At 34.0% G+C, this 24,742-nt stretch overlaps 2 pseudogenes; one reads left to right on the forward strand and one right to left on the reverse strand.

Annotated features, from left to right (window-relative positions):
• Nucleotides 1-4,832: 4,832 nt before the first annotated feature.
• Nucleotides 4,833-5,873, forward strand: LOC105106557 (olfactory receptor 4A47-like; annotated as a pseudogene).
• An 11,980-nt stretch (nucleotides 5,874-17,853) lies between these two features.
• On the reverse strand, nucleotides 17,854-18,798 carry LOC105106555 (olfactory receptor 4C3D-like; annotated as a pseudogene).
• Between the last annotated feature and the right edge of the window lie 5,944 nt (nucleotides 18,799-24,742).

The following is a 24,742-nucleotide window of genomic DNA, read 5'->3' on the forward strand; positions in this document are numbered from 1 at the left end:
TTGATAATTTAATATTGGTTAGGCATTTATTAGGCATTATGGTTACTTAGACTTTACCAAGTCTTCGATGTTCGTGATCATAACTTTAGAATAGGTAATGGAGAGAACAACTATAGACCCTTAGTTGGTGATTGTAGAGTATATTTTTCTTCAGATTCTTACTGCTACTTTACTAAATACTTCATATATGTTACTTGGATAAAATTGGTTTTTCCATAGGACCTTGATATCAGAACTTCTATGTTTGCTTAACCTATTGCAAAGCAAATAAGGCATAAAAATTCTTAGATAGAAAATGGACAGATGTATGATGGAATCATGGCTGATTTTTTTCCCTGCACTATTAATTTACCAAAAGCAAAAAGAAAGATGCCACAACAGGAGGAAATATAATTCACAAACTACTTCTAATTCTTTTATTTGCAGAAAAACAAGCCAGAAATTTTGAAATTACTCTTAATTTGGACTTAATTTCTTAATATCCTTGTGGCTCACAGTTTTTCTTTAATATAAAGGACATGCTTTATTTTTACATACCAAGAATTGAGTAGCCATTTGAAACATGAGTAAACATTATTTTATCAAATTTCAACAAAGAAATCTATGGTTAGATTCCAAAGCTAGTGAACTATGCAATGATACACATTAGTTGGTTGTTTCCAACTCTAAGACATTATGAATAAAACTGCTAAAAATATCTTTGTATGGTTATTGATAAAAGAAGTAAAGAAAGCAGAAATATATGAAATGATTATTTTCAAGACACAAGATGTCAGAAAAATTGACATTGATCACCAAGAGATGGGAAACAAGTTGGGCTCTAGGATTTTCCAGTTTATTACCTTTAAGTTTTCTTGCTGTGGTACAGAGAAGGGTACCTCAGAAGGTCCTGGTATATTGCTTCAGTTGAGGAGATGAAGTTGAGTTTCTGTGGAGACGAAGCATCTGAAATTGTGAAAATGGAATATCACAGAGCATAGACCTATAGACCTGCATCAATGGTGGGAAAGAGAGACAGGCAGATAGACAGAGAGACAGACAGACAAACACTGAGAGAGGGAATGCTGGAGAACTAGAGAGAATCCCTCTCAGCTATTCATAAAAGTACTGATCAGTGCATGCATTTGAGAAAGCTACCTGAGGCCGGGGAATGATCTGCCCAGGTAGATTAGAGAGAAGGGTGCTGGTTCCTCGCACTGAATCAGGGATAGTGCCTATTCTTACCAGCTGGGAAACCTTATAGTTCATGAGGGTGAATGCTTAGGAAGATTTTGCATAAGTAAAGGGATAATAATTAGCCCTAGGCAGAGCACTTCTCAAGACCTGCCTCAAAAACAAATTAGCAAGAATAAAAAAATCCAAAAAGAAAACATCCAAAAGAATCAAATTAAATATTATGTTCAGAATTTTATGTCTTTGTAAATATAAGATATTAATCTGATTATTTTCTTTGTGATAACCTTTTTTTCATTCTAGTATAAGGGTTATGATAGGTTCATGAAATGTGTTAGGAAGTATATTAATTCCTCCCGGCAGTAAAAGTATTTATGTAAGATTGGTACTGTTTGTCAATTAGTTGTTTATATAGTATTCACTGATTAAAGCTATATGGGAATGAAAATTTTTTTTTGGAATGGTAGGATTCCAAAGAATTAACTTATTTAGGTCTTAAATTATTCCAACTTAGTTATTTTTCCTAGTGCATTTAGAAAGTTGTATTTTTCATAGCAGTGGTCCATTTTCTTTAATTGGCAAGTATACAGTCCTAAGTCATTTATCATATCATTTTATTATCTTTTAAAAATATGTAGAACCTGTAGTGATGACCCTGTCTTCATTGTTTATCCTAATAATTTGGTTTTTTGTCTTCTTTTTTTCTTAACCAGTTTTGCTAGAATCTTATCAAACTCTCAAAGAACTCATTCCTGGCTTTAGATACTTTCTCTATTTTGAATTCATTTCTATTTCAATGACTTGTCTTCTATTTGCTATTTCCTTTCTACAGTGTTCTCTGCATTTATTTTTTTCTAGCTTCTTAAAACAGAAGCTTAGTTCATTTCCTTTAATTTCTTAGTTCATTTCTTTTCTGTCTTCTAATACTTGCATTTAAGCTATAAATTTCTCTCTAAGCATTCCTTTAACTGCATCCAGTTGATTTATATATAAAAATATGTACTATATTACATATAGTTTCTATATATATGTATATTTCATAGATACCTTTCATATATCTTTTACATTCATTTGTGTCATTATCTTTGTGTTGAAAATATACCTTTTAAAATGTTCACAGTTAATTTAGGTTTATGTTGCTTAATTTGTAATCAATTGGAAATTTTATATTTTGTTGTCAATTTCTAGTTGAATTATATTATTGTAAAATATATACATAACATATGTTTATATACCTATACACATTTGTGCTCTATAATTTATGTCCTTTGAAATGTATTGCAATTATGTCATGACATAGTGTATTGTCTACTGTGGAGAATGCTCCATGAGGTATTTGAGATGAATTGAATAGGCCCACAAATGTTTTCTTTTTCTATTTCCACAGTAACACAGATTCTATCAACTTACCTGTCTGAACATATGTGACAAATTACGTGACAAACTTTATCTGCATTTGAAACAGACTTCAAATATCTTATTCTGAAATTAGCATTCATAACGTTTTGGAAATTAGTTCAGATATCATCTTCAAAGGCAAAGCTTAAATTTAAACAGACTCACCTACTTTGAAAGCCATGGTTTAAACAAGAAAGTTTTTACATATTTCATTTCTGCCCACACTGGAATTTTCCCTTTGGTGACATGACCTCAAGCTGTTTGCTGTAATTTTCCCCAAGAGGACATGGTTCTATAAGTCCTGTTCTACACAGTGATTATCCTATTGACATATTTGGAAGCAGTCTACCATAAAAATTATAATTAATATCCCATTGAATTTAATTAGACAAGAATCACACTTGGAGATGCACTAACTGAAAGGCTCTATAACATGTACAGTAGTTCAAATGCAGATAAAGTGTTTACAGATCTTTACCCTTACCTCACAGGACAAATGTTCATGAACTGAAATGATAGACTCAGAATATAATAAAGTATGTATATGAAATTATTCTCTATCTTTCAGGAAACTCAAAGCTCAACAATGCAGGAGATTATAACTGATTGAGAATCAAAATATTGGAGACTATTTAACTACTTCACTTTCATTGGTATAAAAGACAAAGAGCAAAATCTGTATGCAAACAATTCATTCACAGTTTTGTGTTTTCTCTATAATCAAAAGGTTGAATTAATATTTGTTCATTATACAAACAAATCCTGCAAAAATGAATATTTTGGTTCTCTATTCACAACCAAGATTCAGAGTTCTTTAGTAACAGGCCACTCATATGCACTTTGAAAATTCCAACTTTTTGAAAAGGAATATTTTTCTGAATGACTGAAATGAAATAGATTTCCTGCAAACATGGTAAGAGTTGGTCACATGGGAATAGTTCAAGATCCAATGATGCTGCATGTACCTTGTCCTCTGTGTTCTCAGAGATGACATCAGTGTGTTAAGAGCAAAGGAGAAGACAGAAGAGATCAGAACATGGATTAAGTGGTTGTCTTCTTATGCAGGTAAACCAGGAAGGGTACTTATACACAAGATTCTGAACTAAGTTTTACATTTTGCAAGAGTACATTGGTAGTGTGAGAATTCAGTCTTGTAGAAGTTCTCTTTTGTTAGGAATCCTTTGTGATTACTAAAATATGGGAAGATTGATTTTATTCTGTCGTGCTCTTTTTGGATATTATTATATTACAATGATCTGAATGATCTTTATCTAACATAAAGAATTCTTAGAAACTAATTCCAAATGTAAATAATTGGGGATATTTTCATGGGTAGATATTTATAAATCTGATGATAGTCTCAATTAATATGTTCTGTAAATATTGTTAGTTTGTTAAAAACTAAAAGATGATGTAGCTACCTGTAGACATTGATTGAGTGGTTTTCACGAACCTAAGGTAATACTGTAGAAAGCAAGCTGATACTTCAATTCTCACTTTTCTGTTCTCAGATAAGCTTCAGTGTACATGTTTCAAGGCCATAGAAATGTATTTTTTCCTTAATTTTAATCATATTTTAAATTTCTTTTATTTTTATTTATATATTTTTATTTTTTATTTCAAATGTTGTTTATATTTTTATTTGTTAATTGGTTACAGATCTTCATCTATTTTGATGTTAACTCTTGTGTAAATCCTCTACAATGTAAATCTTTCTCCAAACTACTTTTGTCTATTGACATTGTGGTATCTTTCCCTAAATACTTTAAATTTTTTGAACTTGTTAAATACATCTATTTTAAATTTCAATTATTATTTAAGAAGACTTTTCCCACCCCTAGAATAAAGAAAGTTACATTCTTAATAAATTTGAAGTAGAATAAAGGAAATCTTGCTTTGCTATTTTATTAGAACATTAATCCATTTTTATTTTTGTGTAAGGTATTAGATATATGTACAGTTTTATTACTTTCCATATGGAAAACTAGTTATGGCAACTAATTTATTGAATAATGTGCTATTTCCCCACATATGTCTCTTAATTACTTGCATCTCCATTACTCTGAAAGATTTTTGAGGGTAGGTGTGAGGATTTAATCAGCCTTGTATGATGATATCTGAGAATACTGGAACATAAAGCATATTGCTTATTTGCTGAAAGAATAAACAAATTATCTTAAGATTTCAGAAAGTCACTAGTATTAATTACATTTACAGATATTTTTGTCCTGTACTCTAAAATAAAGCATCCAGAAAACTCTATGGAACAAAGGAGGAATGTGACTGGGTTTGTCCTCCTGGGGCTCACTCAGAGCCCCCAAGTTCAGAAAATATTATTTCTTGTGTTCTTGCTCATCTACATGGTGACAATGGTGGGCAACCTCCTCATTGTCATGTGTGGTGGTAGTCAGCTCAACCCTGGATTCCCCTATGTACTTCTTTCTTGGCTGCTTATCATTTATGGATGCTGTTTATTCTACTACAGTCACCCCAAACATGATTGTAGATTTACTCTGTGAGAACAAAACCATTTCCTTCCAAGCTTGCATGACCCAGCTTTTTCTAGGGCACTTTTTGGGTGGTGCTGAAATTTGTCTTCTGGTGGTCATGGCTTATGACCATTATGTGGCCATCTGCAAACCTTTGAATTATTCAGTGATCATGAATCAGCGAGTGTGTGTACTGCTGCTGCTGTTGGCCTGGGTTGGTGGGTTTTTACATGCTGTAGCTCATCCTCTTTTTGTTTACAACCTTCCCTTCTGTGGCCCCAAGGTCATTAACCACTTCGTCTGTGACATGTACCCCTTGTTAAAACTTTCCTGCTCTGACACCTACACCACTGGCCGCACTGTGTGTGCCAATGATGGGGCAATCTGTGTGGTCATCTTTACGCTCTTACTCATCTCCTATGGGGTCATTCTGCACTCCCTGAAGAATCTTAGTCAGGAAGGGAGGCACAAAGCCTTATCCACCTGTGGCTCCCACATTACTGTGGTGGTCCTGTCCTTTGTCCCTTGTATTTTTATGTATGTGAGACCTCATTCTATGATAAATTCTTTGCTGTGTTTTTTTTTTTACCATTATAACCCCTATGTTGAACCTTCTAATCTTTACTCTGAGAAATGGAGAGATGAAAAATGCCATGAAAAGTCTCTAGACCGGAAAAAGAAATTGAGGCTGAAGGGATATATATATCCCCTATTTTCAATGAAGAATTGTTATTTCCAGTAAAAGTCATGTGTGATTATTTAACTGTAGTAAATTTCTCCTCAGGTTTTATAATTTGGGCATGAGGAAAAGTATTTATTATGTGAATACTTCCAATGCAAAATATATTTCTAAGATTTTCATAATTTACTAGTTTGAAATGTGTTTTTAAGGTTTTCACAATTTCCCGAGGCAAAACGTATGGTTTTGAGGTGTAAAATATCTCCATTAAGAATATAGATTTATGTTCCATATGATGATTTAAGCTATAGTTAATACTGCAGATTTATTTTAGTTAGTGGAAGGTTTTCTCTTGTTACTCTCAATTAATGTAGACTTTCTCATAATTAATAAAACTCATTACAGGTTTCAGAAAATAATAGAGACATGAAATAAACAGTTTATTCACTCCATTCCACACAAAGGTAGCCCATATTGATATTGAAGTTGGTATCTTATTTTTGTATCTGTAAGACACTTTGCATATATTATTTTGTGTATATTGCTTAACATGTTCACATTAAAGGAGAGCAATGTTTCAGTTGCAATACTGATCATAAGGTGGCTAAGTTTATGAAAAACATCTAAATGGAGAAGGAGTTTATGTAGAAAAATAGCCAAATCTTACTTCTTTTCCCAGTTGGGTAATCATATTATCTCCTCAAGTGGACCAGCATTGTTTGGAAGTATATTTTCATAAAGATCAATCATTAATCTTCCCAGATACTTTAAAATATTTGGTAATACCTCTCTGCTCTTTTGCAATATCCCTGACTCCTTTTTTGCTTTTAATATTTCATAGTCTTCTATAGAAAAACAGGCTCTGTCTTTCATCTGCAAATATTGCATAAACTATAATCTACCAGCTTCAAATATGAACTACAGAACTTGACACTAGATATTCTGGGTAAGATTGTTAAGGAAGATGATGACTATATATGCCATCTTATCTCTATTTTTAATGAAATACTGATTATAGGTAATAAAGAGACCAGAATATATTGTTTTATTTGACAGGCATTTATTCACAAAATAATTTCTATCTCTGAATCAGTGTTAAAATAAAATATTATCTACCTCTAAATGGCAGAAGCATGTGGTCAAAAAAATTTACTGCTCTGCCTCCATTATTTGGTCTGTATTCTTGCGGGTTAAAATCTTTGGAGCAATGGGTGCTTTTCACTAGTAAAATACAATGTATGAGAAACCTCATGTCCTGACTTTTATTCCTGTTAAGTGGAAAACTCTTATATGATCTCACAGTCTTCTCAACTACATTATTATTCACCAAAAATACTAAGTATTTGAGTTTATCAGATTTTATGTAGTTTATTCCTCCACTTTTCATTGTTGCTATAGAGTGAGAGTTGTGTCCTTCTTCAAAATCGAAGTTAAATCCTTTATAATATGGTGGCATTTGAAGGTGGGCCATTTGGAAGATGATTAGGTCATGAAGGTGTAGTCCTCATGATTGGGATTCATTTTCTTTTGAAGAGACCCCACGAGTGCACTTGACCCTCTGCCATAAGAAGACACACCAAAGCGGTGGCTCTCTATCAACCGGGAGGGGACTGTGCCAGACATGCCACCTGCTCGCTCCTTAATCTTGGACTTCTGAGCCTCTGAACCTGTGAAAAATAAATGTTTATTGCTTAAACCACCTGGTCTAGAGTATTCTTTATGTGCCCAAATGGCCCAAGTCAGATATTAGTTAATTTTCAAATTTGTGTAGTTATTTCACTTGATGAGATAAAAATCTTTGTTAATTAGTCTGTGTTCATTGGTCTATAATTTCCCTGAAGTCAGGCAAATTTTCTCTTTTTTTTAAACTATTTTTTAACATTTTTTATTGATTTATAATCATTTTACAATGTTGTGTCAAATTCCAGTGTAGAGCACAAGTTTTCAGTTATACATGAACATATATATATATTCATTGTCACATTTTTTTCTCTGTGAGCCACCATAAGATCTTGTGTATATTTCCCTGTGCTATACAGTATAATCTTGTTTATCTATTCTACAGTTTTGAAATCCCATCTATCCCTTCCCACCCCCTGCCCCCTTGGCAACCACAAGTTTATATTCTATGTCTGTGAGTCTATTTTTGTTTTGTATTTATGCTTTTTGGTTTTTTTTTTTTTTTTAGATTCCACATATGAGCAATCTCATATGGTATTTTTCTTTCTCTTTCTGGCTTACTTCACTTACAATGACATTCTCCAGGACCACACTTGTTGCTGCAAATGGCATTATGTTGTCAGTTTTTATGGCTGAGTAGTATTCCATTGTATAAATATACCACTTCTTCTTTATCCAGTCTCTGTTGATGGACATTTAGGATCTTTCCATGTCTTTGCTATTGTATATTTTTGGATACAACCTTATGATTGTTTGGTAATAGTTACATGCCCAAGACTTTAGGATTGTGCTGTAATTCACATACGGAAAAGACACTAAGTCCTTTCTGACTTCATCCTTGAAAATGTGAATCAAATGTAAATAAGAGGATCCTCTTTTTAAATAAGAAAATGACAAGGCAAGATTTATGTATACTCTACGGAGATGATTACAAATGTTTACTGAGACATCAATCAATTATTCACAATATATGTATTTTTCTGGGTGAGAACACAAGATATTGAAAACATAATTTTCTTCAAAATAAACATGTAGTGTTGTGATATCCTAAACATATTTTATGGGAAGTTTTCAAACTTTGCACAATGACCCTAAAATTTTGAGGGAGAAAGGAAGAAGGATGGGAAATGCCCCCAAATTAAACCCTCTCAACAGTGTAAAATTTGATGTCTAAATAGAAAATTTTCAAATTGTTAAAGAAATTATTAATTATGTTGGCAGATTATTTTACCTTTTGGAATTAGATATTTCCTCATCATAAACAAACAATAAATTATAGATGGGTTAAAAATTTGTTTGAAAATTAGTTTTTCTAAAAAGGTTAAAATTTACAAAATCTTTACGAGGATATAGAATTTTTCAACAGTGATATGATAGAACTAATAAAAAAGTAAAAGAATGTTAAAATAATATGTTCATATGAAAACATTCAGAATTATAAATGACATAATAAATATTTGTAGTATACAACAAAGAAAAATAAGTATTTGTAACAATTTTATGCATATATATATAGAATGTAGAAAGTGTTAATCAAAATTTATCAGAAAAAAATACTCACTCCAAAAGATCAAGAATTCAACTAATTGACAAAGTCTATAATCTGAATTTTGGGTCCCTTCTATTGTGCAAGCAACAAAGAACACAATGGCAATAAAGAAAATTTGTCTGTCCCTTACACCACACACAAAAATAAACTCAAAATGGATCAAAGACTTAAACATAAGACAAGATACAATAAACCTCCTAGAAGAAAACATAGGCAAAACATTATCTCACATACATCTCAAAAATGTTCTCCTAGAACAGTCTACGTGAGCAATAGAAATAAAAGCAAGAATAAACAAATGGGACCTAAGTAAACTTACAAGCTTCTGCACAGCAAAGGAAACCATAACTAAAACAAAAAGACAACCTATGGAATGGGAAAAATTTTTGCAAATGAAACTGACAAATGCTTCATCTCCAGAATATATAAGCAGCTCACGTGACTTAATAAGAAAAAAACAAGCAACCCAATCCAAAAATGGGCAGAAGACCTAAACAAGCAATTCCCCAAGGAAGACATACAAATGACAATAGGCACATGAAAAAATGCTCAATATCACTAATTATCAGATAAATGCAATTCAAAACTACAATGAGATATCACCTCACACCAGTCAGAATGGCCATCATTCAAAAATCCACAAATGACAAATGCTGGAGAGGCTGTGGAGAAAAGGGAACCCTCCCACACTGCTGGTGGGAATGCAGTTTGGTGCTGCCACTGTGGAAAACAGTATGGAGATTCCTCAGAAGACTAGGCATAGACTTACCATAAGACCCAGGAATCCCGCTCCTGGGCATATATTCAGAAGGAACCCTACTTCAGGATGACACCTGCACCCCAATGTTCATAGAAGCACTATTTACAATAGCCTAAATATGTATCAACAGAGACTGGATAAAGAAGATGTGGTATATTTATACAACGGAATACTACTCAGCCATAAAAACTGACAACATAACGCCGTTTGCAGCAACAAGTGTGGTCCTGGAGAATGTCATTGTAAATGAAGTAAGCCAGAAAGAGAAAGAAAAATACCATATGAGATTGCTCATATGTGGAATCTAAAACAAACAAACAAACAAAAAGCATACATACAAAACAGAAATAGACTCACAGACATAGAATATAAACTTGTGGTTGCCAAGGGGGTGGGAAGAGATAGACTGGGATTTCAAAATTGTACAGTAGATAAACAAGATTATACTGTATAGCACAGGGAAATATACACAAGATCTTATGGTAGCTCACAGAGAAAAGAATGTGACAATAAATATATACATGTTCATGCATAACTGAAAAATTGTGCTCTACACTGATATTTGACACAACATTGTAAAATGAATATAAATCAAAAAAAAATTTCAAAAAACTAAAATGAGGAATCACTTTACACTTGGTAGATGGCTATGAGATCTATAGCAGACAACACATTTTGGTGAGGATGTAGTGAAAATGGACCTCTACTATATCTTGGTGTGAATATTATGAAGGTTTCTAAAACTATTAAAAATAAAACTCCCATATCATTCAACCATCTCACATTTGTGTATACATCCAAGAATATGAAAGCAGGAATCTGCAGAGATACCTGTACTCTCATGTTTATTGCAACATTATTTACAGTAACTAAGACATGGAAAGAACCAAACTGTCCATTGATAGATGAATGGGTAATGATAACATCATTTATATATATATATATATATTCATTTTTGTCATAAAAAGTTACTCTAATAGAAAAACTTTTTTTTTTCTGGATAGAAAAAATGGGACAGACTAATATGTCTATAGAAATTTATGGAAGGCTTGTAAAACAGGAGCCCTGTAAAAGAAATTTTGTGTATGGTCATTCTGAGATCAGATTGAATTTAATTGGGAAGATGGATTTTGTTATTAAAAGTGGGCTGGTGCAGTACTAGGTTTGGTTCCTCTCTGCTAACAGATTAAGATGCTTAGAATGTTACTTATGGATAACAGACCATGTGAACTTCCTTGCTATTAAGTGATCTATATTTGCCTTTGAAATCTTTTGTCACTTTGGTTAAAGAAATACATATTCACAGTGACCGATGATCCTATTAGACCAAGTGTTTTGAAACTTTTGGATGTTGTTGACAGACTTTCTATCACATTCTAATTAAAATTCCTAGCTGACTTTGGGATGCTTCAGAGGGCCCCTGAGGCATCTCAGAGGGGAATATTACTCTAACTAGAGTTGTTTGGTATGCTAAATTACATGGGAAGGATTTTCAATGAATAATAAACCTTCATAGATTATACTGTATGGATTATATAATTATGTAAAATTTCTAGAAATTATGTAAAGTTTCTGAACTTAAATATGTCCTGGTGTAGTATTATTGGTCATAATCCAGTTGTTATCTTAAAATGTTGTGTCATAGCACCTTGATTATTTCTTTGTCAAAAACAATGTAATCAGATCATTAACCTTGACTTTTTATGTCTTTTGTCATTCATGAAAGAGGAGCTGATGCTTTAAAGAATTGCTTCAACTTCAGGAAGATTCATAGAAAGGGCTTTTTTGAGAAATACAGGTTTCTGATAACCTTTTTTATTGTAATTATTACTTTTATTGAGTTATTGTCGATTTACAATGTTGTGTCAGTTTCCAGTGTAGAACACAATTTTTCAGTCATACATGAACATATATATATTCATTGTTGCATATTTTGTCACCGTGAGCTACCACGAGATCTTGTATACATTTCCCTGTATATACAGTACAATCTTGTTTATCTATTCAATATATAGCTGTCAGTATCTTCAAATTTCAAACTCCCAGTCTGTCCCTTACAACCCCCTTCCCCCTGGCAACCACAAGTTTGTATTCTATGTCTATGAGTCTGCTTCTGTTTTGTATTTATGTTCCTTTTTTCTTTGGATTCCACATATGAGAGATCTCATATGGTATTTTTCTTTCTCCTTCTGGCTTAATTCACTTAGGATGACATTCTCCAGGAACATCCATATTGCTGCAAATGGAATTATGTTGTAATTTTTATGGCTGAATAGTATTCCATTGTATAAATGTACCACTTCTTCTTTATACAGTCATCTGTTGATGGACGTTTAGGCTCTTTCCATGTCTTGGCTATTGTAAATAGTGCTGCTGTGAACATTGGGGTGCAGGTGTCATTTTGAAGTAAGGGTCCTTACAGATATATGCTCAGGAGTGGGATTCCTGGGTCATATGGTAAGTCTATTCCTAGTCTCTTGAGGAATCTCCATACTGTTTTCCACAGTGGCTGCACCAAACTGCATTCCCATCAGCAGTGTGGGAGGGTTTCCTTTTCTCCACAGCCTCTCCAGCATTTGTCACTTGTGGACTTCTATATGATGGCCATTATGGCTGATGTGAGGTGATATCTCATTGTAGTTTTGAATTGCATTTATCTGATAATTAGTGATATTGAGCATTTTTTCATGTGTCTATCGATCATTTGTATGTCTTCCTTGGAGAATTGCTTGTTTAGGTCTTTTGCCCATTTTTGGATTGGGTCATTTGTTTGTTTCTTATTAAGTTGTATGAGCTGCTTATATATTCTGGAGATCAAGCCTTTGTCAGTTCCATTTGCAAAAATTTTCTCCCATTCCATATGTTGTCTTTTTGTTTTAGTTATGGTTTCCTTTACTGTGCAGAAGCTTGTAAGTTTAATTTGGTCCCATTTGTTTATTCTTGCTTATAGAGCTAAATGACTTATTCAGTAAAATCCTGGATAGCAGGAAGGTGAGAGCAATGTATTTAGGAAGTGGCCCTGGGTTGTCATTTTTAAGATGCAGTAGTGCCCTGTGCTCCTCAGAAGCCCTGTGCCCTGAGCATGTGCATCATCAAGACTGTCTCTAGTGCAGGGCTTTACAAGACTTATTCCTGTCAGGAAGTATTTCTAACTCACTGTGCTTTTCTTGAAAGATAAGTGGACATGGAATTATCTGCAGTAGAAATTTCCATGGACAAAAAATTAATATACTTTGATAGATAGAAAATTTAATTCTGTCTTAGAATGCTTCCAAAAGGAAGAAGCTTAATTCCTGAACAACCTAAGACATCACCCATAGCACTAACATACATGTATATACATATATACATGCATATATAAGTGTATATATACATACATCTAATTCAATGTATCAGTTTCATTAAACAATTATAATAAATATAAACTGACCAAAACAGAAAGAAAAATACCACATAAAGTCTTTCCAAAACTGATTAGTAGAAGAATAAAGTTAAAGGAAGTTGGTACCAAAGAAACACATAAATATATATATACATATATAACATATTATATACATATGTATAACTTATATAGTACATACACACACAGAGAAAATTGCTTTAAAGATGGAAACATAAAATCTGTCTTAAAGTATACTATACTTTCCAGCAACTCCTGTTCTTCCTTTTCCTAAGACACCATGTACGAAACAAACACTTTTATTTACTGATCTCATAATCTGGAAAGAGTCCGAACGATGGACCCTTAAGTTTCCATAATGCCAAATAAGATGAAAGTAAATTAAGCTAAAGATTGTTGATAGCTCAAAGCTCTCCATTCTGAGGCAAAATTTGTTTATATAGACAAAGCAGGTGAACTGACTCATTTTAAATATAATTGTACATGCATATAAGTGATTCAATTATTTCAAAATATTTTAAAATTAATAATATCATGTTTAATACTCAAAAAGTTTTTAAAATCACCTCCACAACTCAGTCTAAAATCAGCTGCCTGATGGTCCCCATAAATATGAGGCAGAGATTGTACCAATGAACTTTCTAGGATCAAGTCAGGGTAACCAAGGGCCTCAACTCATTGAGGATGTACTCACACAAACTTTTATGTATAAAAAAGCTGAGACTTATGACACATTAGAGTTTCAACTTAGCAAATCCAAGCATGGAGGTGAGTAAATCAGGACATACCCTGGGAACAAATCACCCAAATATTTAATGGGAAGTCATTTTGACAGAACCAGGATTCCTAATGTTTTTGAAGAATTTTCAAATGACACAAGATTTCAACATGTGCAGAGTTGCATCATTTCAACTGCATCCCTTTGAAGCTGGGTCTCTCCTGACTGAGGCACTAATCAGCTTACAAGTGAATTTCCATCCATCCCTGCAATGATCCAATTCTCTCAGGGGCAGAGCTTCACTGGAGCCATGCCAAGCTGATGCTTCACCAGCACAAAGCCAGATCATGGTATTAACAGTTCGCTTATTTTTTCCACAACTAAACTCTCTTTTTCAATAGAAGAATGGCCACACAATGATCCATCTCCCTCTATTAACAAATGAAAAACTGTCAGTAGGACTTCTTTTGGCCACCTCACTGCTACCAGAACTGAATTTTTCTGTTACCCAATCTGGCTCTCTGCATCTTTCAAGACTATTTTTAAAATTGTGACACATCTAACTGCAGGATAGTTGCCGTGATAAAGGATTTTAAAATGTTTCTTAGCCAGAAAAAATAAGAATTAATTTTTTTTCTCACTGCACAAGAATTAGTATTCTTAAGGGATTTGTTTTCGATTTAGAAATATTTAGGGTTATAGCCTTCATTCTATTTCTACCTTTAAAAGTAAAAATTACTAATACCCTACATTTATAGCACACTTCATAGATTACAACTGGGTCATTACTCTGAGAAGTCTCTTGAGAAAGAAGACTCTTCCAGTTGCACTAAATATGATCCTCACAGATGACTGGCCAACCTCTGTGTTTAGAGTACCCTTACTAACACCCTAAAGTTACCCCATATGCTGACTTAATTATTTAGACATGGTTCAGGGCAGAATTCCTCAATCAGTTTTTCACTATTGCCCCACTAAGGTGCTTTTTTAGACATTTAGACCCTTAGACACTTCACCCTCTAAAATAGTAATGTTACAAAAGTACTATTTATGTCTGTGATTTATTTGTGTCTGTGCCTTGTATATAAGTATATCTACAATAAAAGATGTTCATCCTTCCAAAACCATTTTTACCTACTTAGGAGAGATAGTGCTCCCATCAAATGCATGTTTTTAATAACAAACTTATTTTAAAAAATAGAAGGGGCTTAATGTGCTTATTTAAATTTTGACCAAACTGAAATTCTTGCTGTGCTTCAACTGCACAAATCTATACCCAAAACTTGATGAAATGTTTTTCATCAAACCCACTGAACAGTATTTTTTGGTTAAATAAGTCAAAATTTCCTAAACTGAATTGACCATGGAGCCATTTTCCCCGTAATAACTGTTAACAGAATGGGACAACAAGGGGAAAAGCCCAATGGAAGGAGCACCTGTTTAGCTCTTGAAGGTGCTGCCCCCAATCCTCAATGATTGAGTGGCTCACCTTTCCTCCAAATATCTCTTTCACACAAGGGTCACTTCCTTTGAAATTCAATCATTTGAATTTCATTTCTTGAGCCTGTTACATCCCACTTTCCATGATGCCCACGAAGGGTAGTATATCTGCACAAATGAGATCATTACATGGCTTTTCCCTGACATGAGAGAAATCAAAAGAGTATAAGCAGCCTGTTAAATGGAAGTCACACACAGCCAAAGAGAAGAAACGCCCCTCACCCAAACCCTACAAAAATAAATAAATAACTATAGGAAGAACACGATGACAATCTCCACAACATAGCCAACGATCAGATCAATGTTTTGGTATTTTTTATATCATGATATTGTTATGGGAGTATAGGTTCTTGCCTCACATGGGAAAGAATTCAAGATCAAGGCATGGTAAAGCAAAGCAAGTTTATTTAGAGAAATACGTCCTCAGCAGAGAGTGGGGTCCATTCCACTCAGAAGGGAAAATGGCTTAGGAGATGCACACTCCCTAGGGAGAACGTGGGCCATCTCAGAAAGGTGAGAGGGAGAGAAGATGAGGGATGGGGGGTGTTTAGTTTAAAGCAAAAGTAGATACACACTCCATAGACAGAGTGCAGGCCAACTCAGAAGGCGAGCGGGACAGCAACCACAAGGTGCAGATTTGTTAGGTTTCATAAGCTTGGTAATTTCATATGCTAATGAGTAGGAGGATTATTCCAACTACTTTGGGGAAGGGGCAAGGATGTCCAGAAAATGCCCCCCACCCACTTTTTGGACTTTCATGGTCAGCCTAGGAATTGTCGTGGCACCTGTGGTTGTGCCATGAGGCTCAAGGTCTGCTGGAAGTTGAATTTTCCACCATCTTTGTTCCAACCAGTTTGTCCTGTCCTCAATTTCTGTGTCATTCCTCCAGTGGCTGTGCTCTGCAGCCTTTCCTCCCACTTCAGTATCAAGGAATAGTGTGAAGCAGGAAGACTAGAGGAAAGAGTCTGAAAGACTTGGTATTGTTGCTTAACTTCATTGAGTCTTATTTTCCTCTTGTATGAAGTGGAGTAAAAACCTCACTAATGATACCTTTGCTATATTAAGAAAATGAAAGTATTAAAGAACCTATCAAAATGTGTGCCTCATGGTTGGAATTCAACAATAATTAGCTCATTCCCCTCAACTAATGCCTAATATTTTCACTAAATTAAATTCCAGATTAAACAGAAATCAGAAGGGGATGTTTGCTTTAAAAATTTTTTGTTACCATATTAATGTTGGTCTTTTGTAAAAGTGAAGTGATGTAACTCAAAATTTCAAAAAAAGGAAAAACTTGTAGTGCTGAAAAGCATAACTACAGGTGAGACAGGGCTACAACAAATTAGACGACATCTTCTTGGAGGTCAAAGTGAATCGTTAAGTTTGCATATAATTTTTCTTATCTATAAACAGAAACATACCAGAGACAATTGTGATTCATTGAAAGTAAGACTGAGTTTTAAAGACCTGGATTGGAAGTTTGTGGCTGAAACATTTGAAAGGAAGGTGCATGACAGTGTAATAGTTCCTGACACACTTTATGGGATAAGTGAGTGTGATGTGAGGCAAGTAATTAATAAATTTCTCTTGGCTTCAATTTGCTTCTCTGTAAAATGGGGACACTAACAATGGAATTACCAGTTTAGTATATGGATGAATAAACTGAAGTGACTTTGCCTGGTAAGGTGTTCATTTAATGTAAAAATAAGTATCAGACCTATAGAGTAATAGTTTTAGAACTTAAATATATACTTTTTGTTTAAATGTGTAAGTTTACACTTTTTGTTACAAGTGGCTCCTTAAGTCTTGGTATAAACATTTTTTTATATTAAAAAAAAATATATATATATAAAACCCATAAGGATGCTTAAGAATTTAAGACCAAATTAATAATAAATTTCTAATTTCTCATTTATTTGTTGTGCCATGAAAAGGTAGAAAGGAGAGATAGATTTTGAATTATTCTTTCCTCCCTTTGTGGAGTCTCTCTTTTTGCTTTTGGTAAACGCAGAGTGCAGGGTAAAAACAATCAGCTGTGATTTCTTCAAACAACTGTCCCTTCCACATGTACCCATCTAAGAATTTCTATCCCTTATTGGCTTTGCCAAGACTAAGCAAAAACAAGAGTTCTGAGATGAAGGTCCGATAGAAAAACTAATTTCATCCAAGTAACATGTATGAAAAATGTGGTGAAGCAGCAGGAAGACTCTGGAGAAAAACATACTCTACAATCATCAAACCAGGGGTTTCTAGTTGTTCTCTCCATTGGCTATTCTGAAGATATGACCATGAACATTCATTAAAGCTTTGGTACAGTACATTACAAGTCATAGAAAAATGCCTAATAAATGCTTAGCCAATAATAAATACCCAACAAATGTTAGCTTCTAGGCCCTGTTTTCCTGTCAGTGATCCACAAAACTTCTGAATTATTTTTTTCACAATTTACAACAGGTATAAACTTCCCTATGTATATAAATCATCACATTCTTGGCATCATGAACAACCTAAGTTACTCTCCTCTTCAACAGACTCCTCATGGCATTTTTCACCTCTGTGTTTCTCACTGTGTAAATGATAGGATTAAATATGGGAGTGAGGATTGCAAAAAACAGAGTCACCAACTTGTCCATGGGTAGGTGGTCACAGGACATGTGTAGATGAATATACATGAGACAAAAGAGTGCACTGCTGCTGTAAAGAGGGAGCCACATGTAGACAGAGCTTTGCATCATCCTTCAGTGCCATGGGATTTCAGGGAGCTCAGGATGACTACACAGGAGATGAGTAGCATGAAAAAAATCAGTAAGCACATGCCACCATGTTAGCAGCCACCACAGTCCTAAACCTGTAAACGTCACTACAGAACAGTTTTAAAAGTGAGAAGAAATCACACTGAAGTGGTCAATGACATTAGGACCACAGAAGCACAAGTTGATGAAAAGAATCTGCAGAGTGGCATGTAGGATCCCCCTAGTCCAGGCCACCACCACCAGGAGCTGGCAGAGCCCCTGTTGCATGATGGTCGTGTAGTGCAGAGGCTTGCAGATGGCCACATAGTGGTCACAGGCCATGACAATGAGGATGATGATCTCTGATGCTCCCAGGAAGTGTTCCAAAAAGAGCTGAGTCAGGCAGCCACCCCAGGAGATGGTTTTCCTCTGGTGAAAGGATTTTCCTTATGTACATCTATTTCCTCTAGGGGTGGGGACAAAGGTGAAAGAGACATCTAAGAAGGACAAGCAAGTGAGGAAGAAGTACACGGGAGCTGAAAGTGTGGGGCTGAGGGAGATGGTGATGACCACGAGCAGACTGGCCAGCAGGGTGAATAGGAAAATGAGCAAAAAGACAATGAAGAGTATTTTCTGCAGGTGTGGATTCTGTGTGAGTCCCAAGAGAACAAACTCAGTCACATTGTTGGGAGGCATGAGGAGGTCCATTCAGGAAGTAATACCTTCCTGGGGCCTGAATTACCTACAAGAATAAGGAATGTCACTCATTAATCATAAAAGGATTGGGGTCTGAATATCTTGGTGCAAAAACAGAGCAGTCAGTGTACCTGCGGAGCACGTCCTTGACACTCCTGCTCAGTGCTTATTTCAATTCTCTCTTACTTCCTTCATGATGTTTCCTTTTGTTCAGACACCTAGTACTTGTCACCTGTAAAACATCTATAGGACAACATCAGAAGGGTAATTTACTGAGAAAACCCTGGGCTGTCTACATGAGATCTTGATTATTTTTCTGGTTAAAACTCCATATGACTCTGCTGAATCTTCTCTGTGTCCCATGATTTTGATCCCTCCTCTGTGTCTGTGGGCTTACAAATTGTAATTCTCAGATGTATATTGTAAGCTGAGAGCTGCTGCACACAGGTAAGAGGTATTTCCTCTTCCTTGAGAATTTATATTTGAAGCCTCACTCTAACTGTGGAAAGAAAGACATCATCAATAAATATCTCCCATAAGCAGGCACCTTAGGCAAATGTATATAAATATTGGCAAATCAGTCTCCTTGGTACCTAACGGAACACATAAGCTACTCAGATGTGTTTCTTCACTGCACCTATCATAGTGCCTGGCATAATGTCTGCAGTGCCTGAAACCCACTGGATAATGAGTGAATGCTTGTTGAATTTCCATTCTCCGTGGATAAGAATACACTTGCTTCCCCAGACCATGAACATAAGGAATTCAAATGTGCTTATCCTCCTACTCTGTTTATCACTGCTCTGCACTTTATGAGAAACACAAATATTTGAAAGTAAGCTGCATTCCAGCGTAATATTTTCAAATACACTTATAGGGTAAATATGAAATATTAATACCCTCTAAAAAAGAATATATTGGTGGGTCATTTTACTGTCAAGATAATTATAGTGTTTCCTAAACAATAGTTTTTTTCTTCAAAATCTGTTCCACATATAATTTAACATAGTCATATGCAGTAAATTTACAGATTTCATAGACTTGAATAAAAATAGTCTTTCATGGGTGTTCAATATGCAAGGATCTATCAAGAAAAAAATCCTTTTCCAATGTTCTAAAAATAAAAATATAATGTGGAGAACAAAAAAAAAAGTCTTCTAGATAAGACAGAGAAGGAGATAATGTACTATATATCTACACATATACACACATAACCCAGACACATGTAAAATCTATTAACACCTACCTCAAGTTCACTCATTCAACAAATATTTACTGGAGACTTACTATGTATATTAATGTATGTTTGTTTACACAATCATGAAATGTGTCCTTGTTAAATGTCCTTAATGACTGAAATTTTGTTACCAAACAGCAGCAACCCATCCCTCCATGATGTGAATGACCTGCCCATCCCTTTATGCTTCTGCTACAGGCATTCTCATGTCTCCTTCTCCCATCTTCCCACAGCATCCATCATCCATCATTCCCAGTTACTGAATACTGCATTACTAATAAATGAGGAAATTTGGGGACATAAATTTCCCAAAGAAAAGAGAAAACATAAGCACAATAAGGTGTATTTTGCCAAAATTATGTCTTTTCATTTCAAAGATAAATGGATAAAGATTTTATCTTTTGATTTCCCAAGATGAAAAAAGTATCCATATGTGAAAACAAAGGGCAGTGGCTTCACTGCATTCCCTTAATCTCAGGTTGACTTACCCAACAGGTCAGAAAAGCATATACTATACATATAGTAAGAATTAGACATAATTAATAAAAGTGGTTTAGAAATAACTAAAGAAATAAAAATTGCTTTTTTCTTTTACCTTTGGGTCCACAATACTCTTTGTAGAAATAAACCCTAAAGAAAAATATTTTTAAAACAAAAAAATAATTATTTACAAATGTATTCAACACAATTTTTAAGAGTCATGGAAAATTTGGAAACTACGTGGACTGTTCAACATTGGAGAAATGAATAATTAAAATATAGTGCATCTCTTTGATTCATCTGTAGTTTGTAACAGAAGTGTTTTTAAAAATTGTGCAATATCATAGGAAAATTCTTACATTGAATTATTAAGTAAGAAAAATGTTTAATGTAAATTTGCATTATATAACTGTTATAACTAATTTAATTCTAACTATATTATTTCTATAACTAATTTAAATATATAACACTGAGGAAGGAAACCCAAATATTTTTACTTCTAAGTTGGTGGTATTATAGTTGAGTTGAGTTGATCTTTCTTGACATTTTGCATGTTGGAGGATTGAAATCTCAGATTGGTGAGGATGACAGGTGATTATATAATTTGTAAGATTCATTTAAATGAGAATCTATGATTATATGAATTCCTGGGGAAAGAGAAATCTTACCTATGAACTTGTCTGACATAGTCTTATGGCCAAGGCCTCAGGCAGCTTTTAGTTCACCAAGAAAGAATAAAATGGTAAAATGAAAAATGCCAACTAGCTCAGCTACAATCAGTGTCCTTGCTGATTTACCTTTGGATAAAGTCTTTCTCTTATGCCTTAAGAGTGCTACCACATTTCCTGTGTGTAGGCCAATTTGGTGAAGTTTCTTAGCTGAGGATGGTGGACCTCAGGAGTATTTCACCATCATTAGGAGATCTTGCTGGCAACACAAGAACTTCAGAATAGAATTCTTATAGCATGCATCTTTAATTTTCAACTTCTCATTAGCTCCACGTGAAGACAAAACACTATGATAAAAGAAAAAAAAAATAACTTTGCCACTTCTGAGTTTAAGTATTTGATAACAAATGTGTATAATATGGAGTTTGAATATTGACTATTGTATGAATTAATAATTTGGGTGGATAACTATCTGATTTAAAATTTCATGAATGTATTCTGTACATTAATTGCTCTACCATTAATGCTAATCATAACCTTAGGTATTGTTTTCAGATGTACATTAAGTGATAATTATGAATCTTATTATATTGGCACTTTACAGCTTGTAAAATTCACAGCAATTTTCAAAGTAGTTGGATCTTGTCTCATTCTGGAACTGAGATGCCATGATAATGATAATGATGAAAATAATTTCATTCTTCAATTGCATTCGGAGATGATAGAATGCATTTATTTGAACTATTTAAATGTAATCTCATAATATTCCTATGGAATAGGAAAAAAAAGCATCAATATGCACAATTTTCAACAAGTTTATATTACAACAGGAAAATGCAAACACCATTTGCCATGGGGAAATAAGAAGCTAGGGCACTAAATTCTGGGACAGGATTCTTATGTTGCATTTACAGTTTTATGACTAAAGTGTCATGATACTCTTATACTGCCACCAATTGTAAGGCCTATTGCAATTATCTACTAAAATAAACAGAATTAAAATTTGAAATTATTCTTAAAATTAATTCAGTGCAATTCAACTCATGAACATTCCTATATAGAACCACACTAAATCATCACATTCAAATATGCTTGCATTAAAAATAAGAAAAAAAATGTACATTACTCTGTATCAGCTGCAAAGAATGTGGTCACTGTGAGCAGCATGTGTCATGAAGGGAAAGAGTTTGAGAAAACTGAAACCACATAAGTAAACGTGATTTGACTAGACACTTTAATATTATACTGTCAAAATAGTATTTGTGAAGCTAGGTGCCAAAGATTGTATGAATGAGGACTTGAAACTATCTAAGCAACTATGGGGAATATGGATTTTCCTGAAGTGTCATCATGAAAATGTCTTTCAACTTGAATTTGTCTTTCAACTTTGGAATGAAAATCAGAGTCAGGTCAGAGAATTAGCATGTACAGAAAAAGCCATCATTCCAACCTCACAAAAGCTTGGCATCCATTCACAATGGCCCATTAAGTAGCCATCCAGACTCTACTTAAATAGCTACAGTATTGGGCAGAGAGATTGCTTTAAAACCCCAACCCCTGCCTAGTCTAGCTCCCCAAGCCATAGAGAAGCATGACATAGAAAGAGAGCAGAGTTAGGTGTGAATCAGGGAAGATTGTCCACAAAAACAACTTTTCAAAAAAGGAGTTCCGGGAGCTCTACCAGGAAAGCTGTACCCAGAATACAAATCCAAGGTCAGAGTGTTGTAAACCCTGAAGAAACAGCAAAACATATTCTCAAACTTAAAGAGTAAATCAGAAAGAAAGCAGAGGAAATTTTGTATGGATCTTATCACAGTTGATCAGAAATTAGATGAGAAATGGTTTAATCTTGAGGGGTTCAGGGACTAATTTCACAAAATCAAGGTACCTGCCAAAATGTTCTGATGGCAGTGCCATGCATTTCAGTAAGTAGAGGAACATGTTCTCAAAGTAACAAAGCACTCAAGAGCAGAGACCATGTTGTCTTAGTCCAATCCACAGGCAATTTTACTGAAGAAGAGAATCTCAGAAGTTGTTTACCAAAAATAGAAAAGTTTTAGGAGGTGGACTGTGGTCTCATAGCTCTTCTAATTTTAACTCCAATTGAAGTAGAAGCAAATATGACAATGTTTATGGCAATAAACTTACTGACTCGGGCAAATCACAGAACTTGGAAACATCTTCCAACTTACCTAACTAAACTACTTACAGAAATAGGGGAAGCTGTTTAAGGTTATGGGAAAAAAATGATGGCATAATGTGACATAAAACTCGTATCTCCTGATTCTGAAGCTAGTGTTCTTACTCTCCATCATGAAAATAACCTTAATATGCTTGCTAAATATTGTTACATCATAGAGTCCATTGATTTCTTCAATAAAACGTATGGTATCTATGAAATAGAAGGCTGAATCTTCCTATCAAAAGAGGAAACTAAATACTATTACAACATATGCACACATATGTATTTTGGTAGTGGACTTCATTTTTGAAAAGAGCCAAAATTAGTTCACAACAGAGTCTAATAACTTAGGTAAGTTGCTAAACTGAGAAATAGTTTCTTCTGTCAACTAAGGATTAATTATTCTTGGGGCTTTTTTTTTTTCATGCCCATCATAAATATTCTCCTAAAGCAGTTTTCAAAGACAATTCCAGATTCAAGGAACTAAATGTAAGGCCAACATTTTAATAGTGAAATTGTGTTACGAATATATTTTTCTGTGTTTTACAATAAAATTTATATATTTACAAATATATTTTACTTTGAAAAACACCTGCATTTAATCACTACTAATAATTTCTAATAAAATATATGGTCACTTCCTATGGCATATAATAAGAAAAAAAAATTATATACCTAACCATAGTCAAATACCAGCCCCAGGGAATTCTGTGTAATGAAAAGATCACAGGATGTGGGTAAGATTATTTGGGCTCAGAGCTGACTTTCATGTTGTATGATCTAGTTATTTAACCTTTCTTATCCTCCTTTTTTTCTGTAACATAATAACATTAAATTTTAATTTCAGAAAGCTGTTATGACCTTTTGAGAGCACTTTACAATTTTCACATCAGTTTTAATACTGTGCAATGTATTTCTATGATAACTGAAAACTTTTACTCAACAGAACAGGAAATCCAATACAATTTTAAATATTAGGTATGTCAAGTGTGTGCCAATAAAGTACTGGCAAGTATCTTCTTTCTATAATATATTTCATGTTATCCTAGACACCAACGGGCCATATAGCTTTCTGAATACCAACTGCTTACATACAAAAGTACATTACACAACTCTCTAATTTGAAAGGAATAATTTTCAATCACTACAATGCAAGATAGGTTCTGATGAAATTTTTTTTCTAATATCTTTTGAAATGATTGAAGAGTATCAGATTTGGATTTAGATAAAAGAAGATCTGAATGCTAGCTCTGTCTCTGATACTGGACAGATTATTTAACATTTTTGAACTTCATTTTTCTTCATGTGTAAAATAGGAATAATCCTGATAATATCTACCTTTCAGAGATGCTGTCAGCATCAGGTAAGAGGTATGGAAAAGGTTTTATAATAAAAAAAATA

This window comes from Camelus dromedarius, chromosome 28 (genome assembly GCF_036321535.1).
Source record: "Camelus dromedarius isolate mCamDro1 chromosome 28, mCamDro1.pat, whole genome shotgun sequence".
NCBI lineage: Eukaryota > Metazoa > Chordata > Mammalia > Artiodactyla > Camelidae > Camelus > Camelus dromedarius.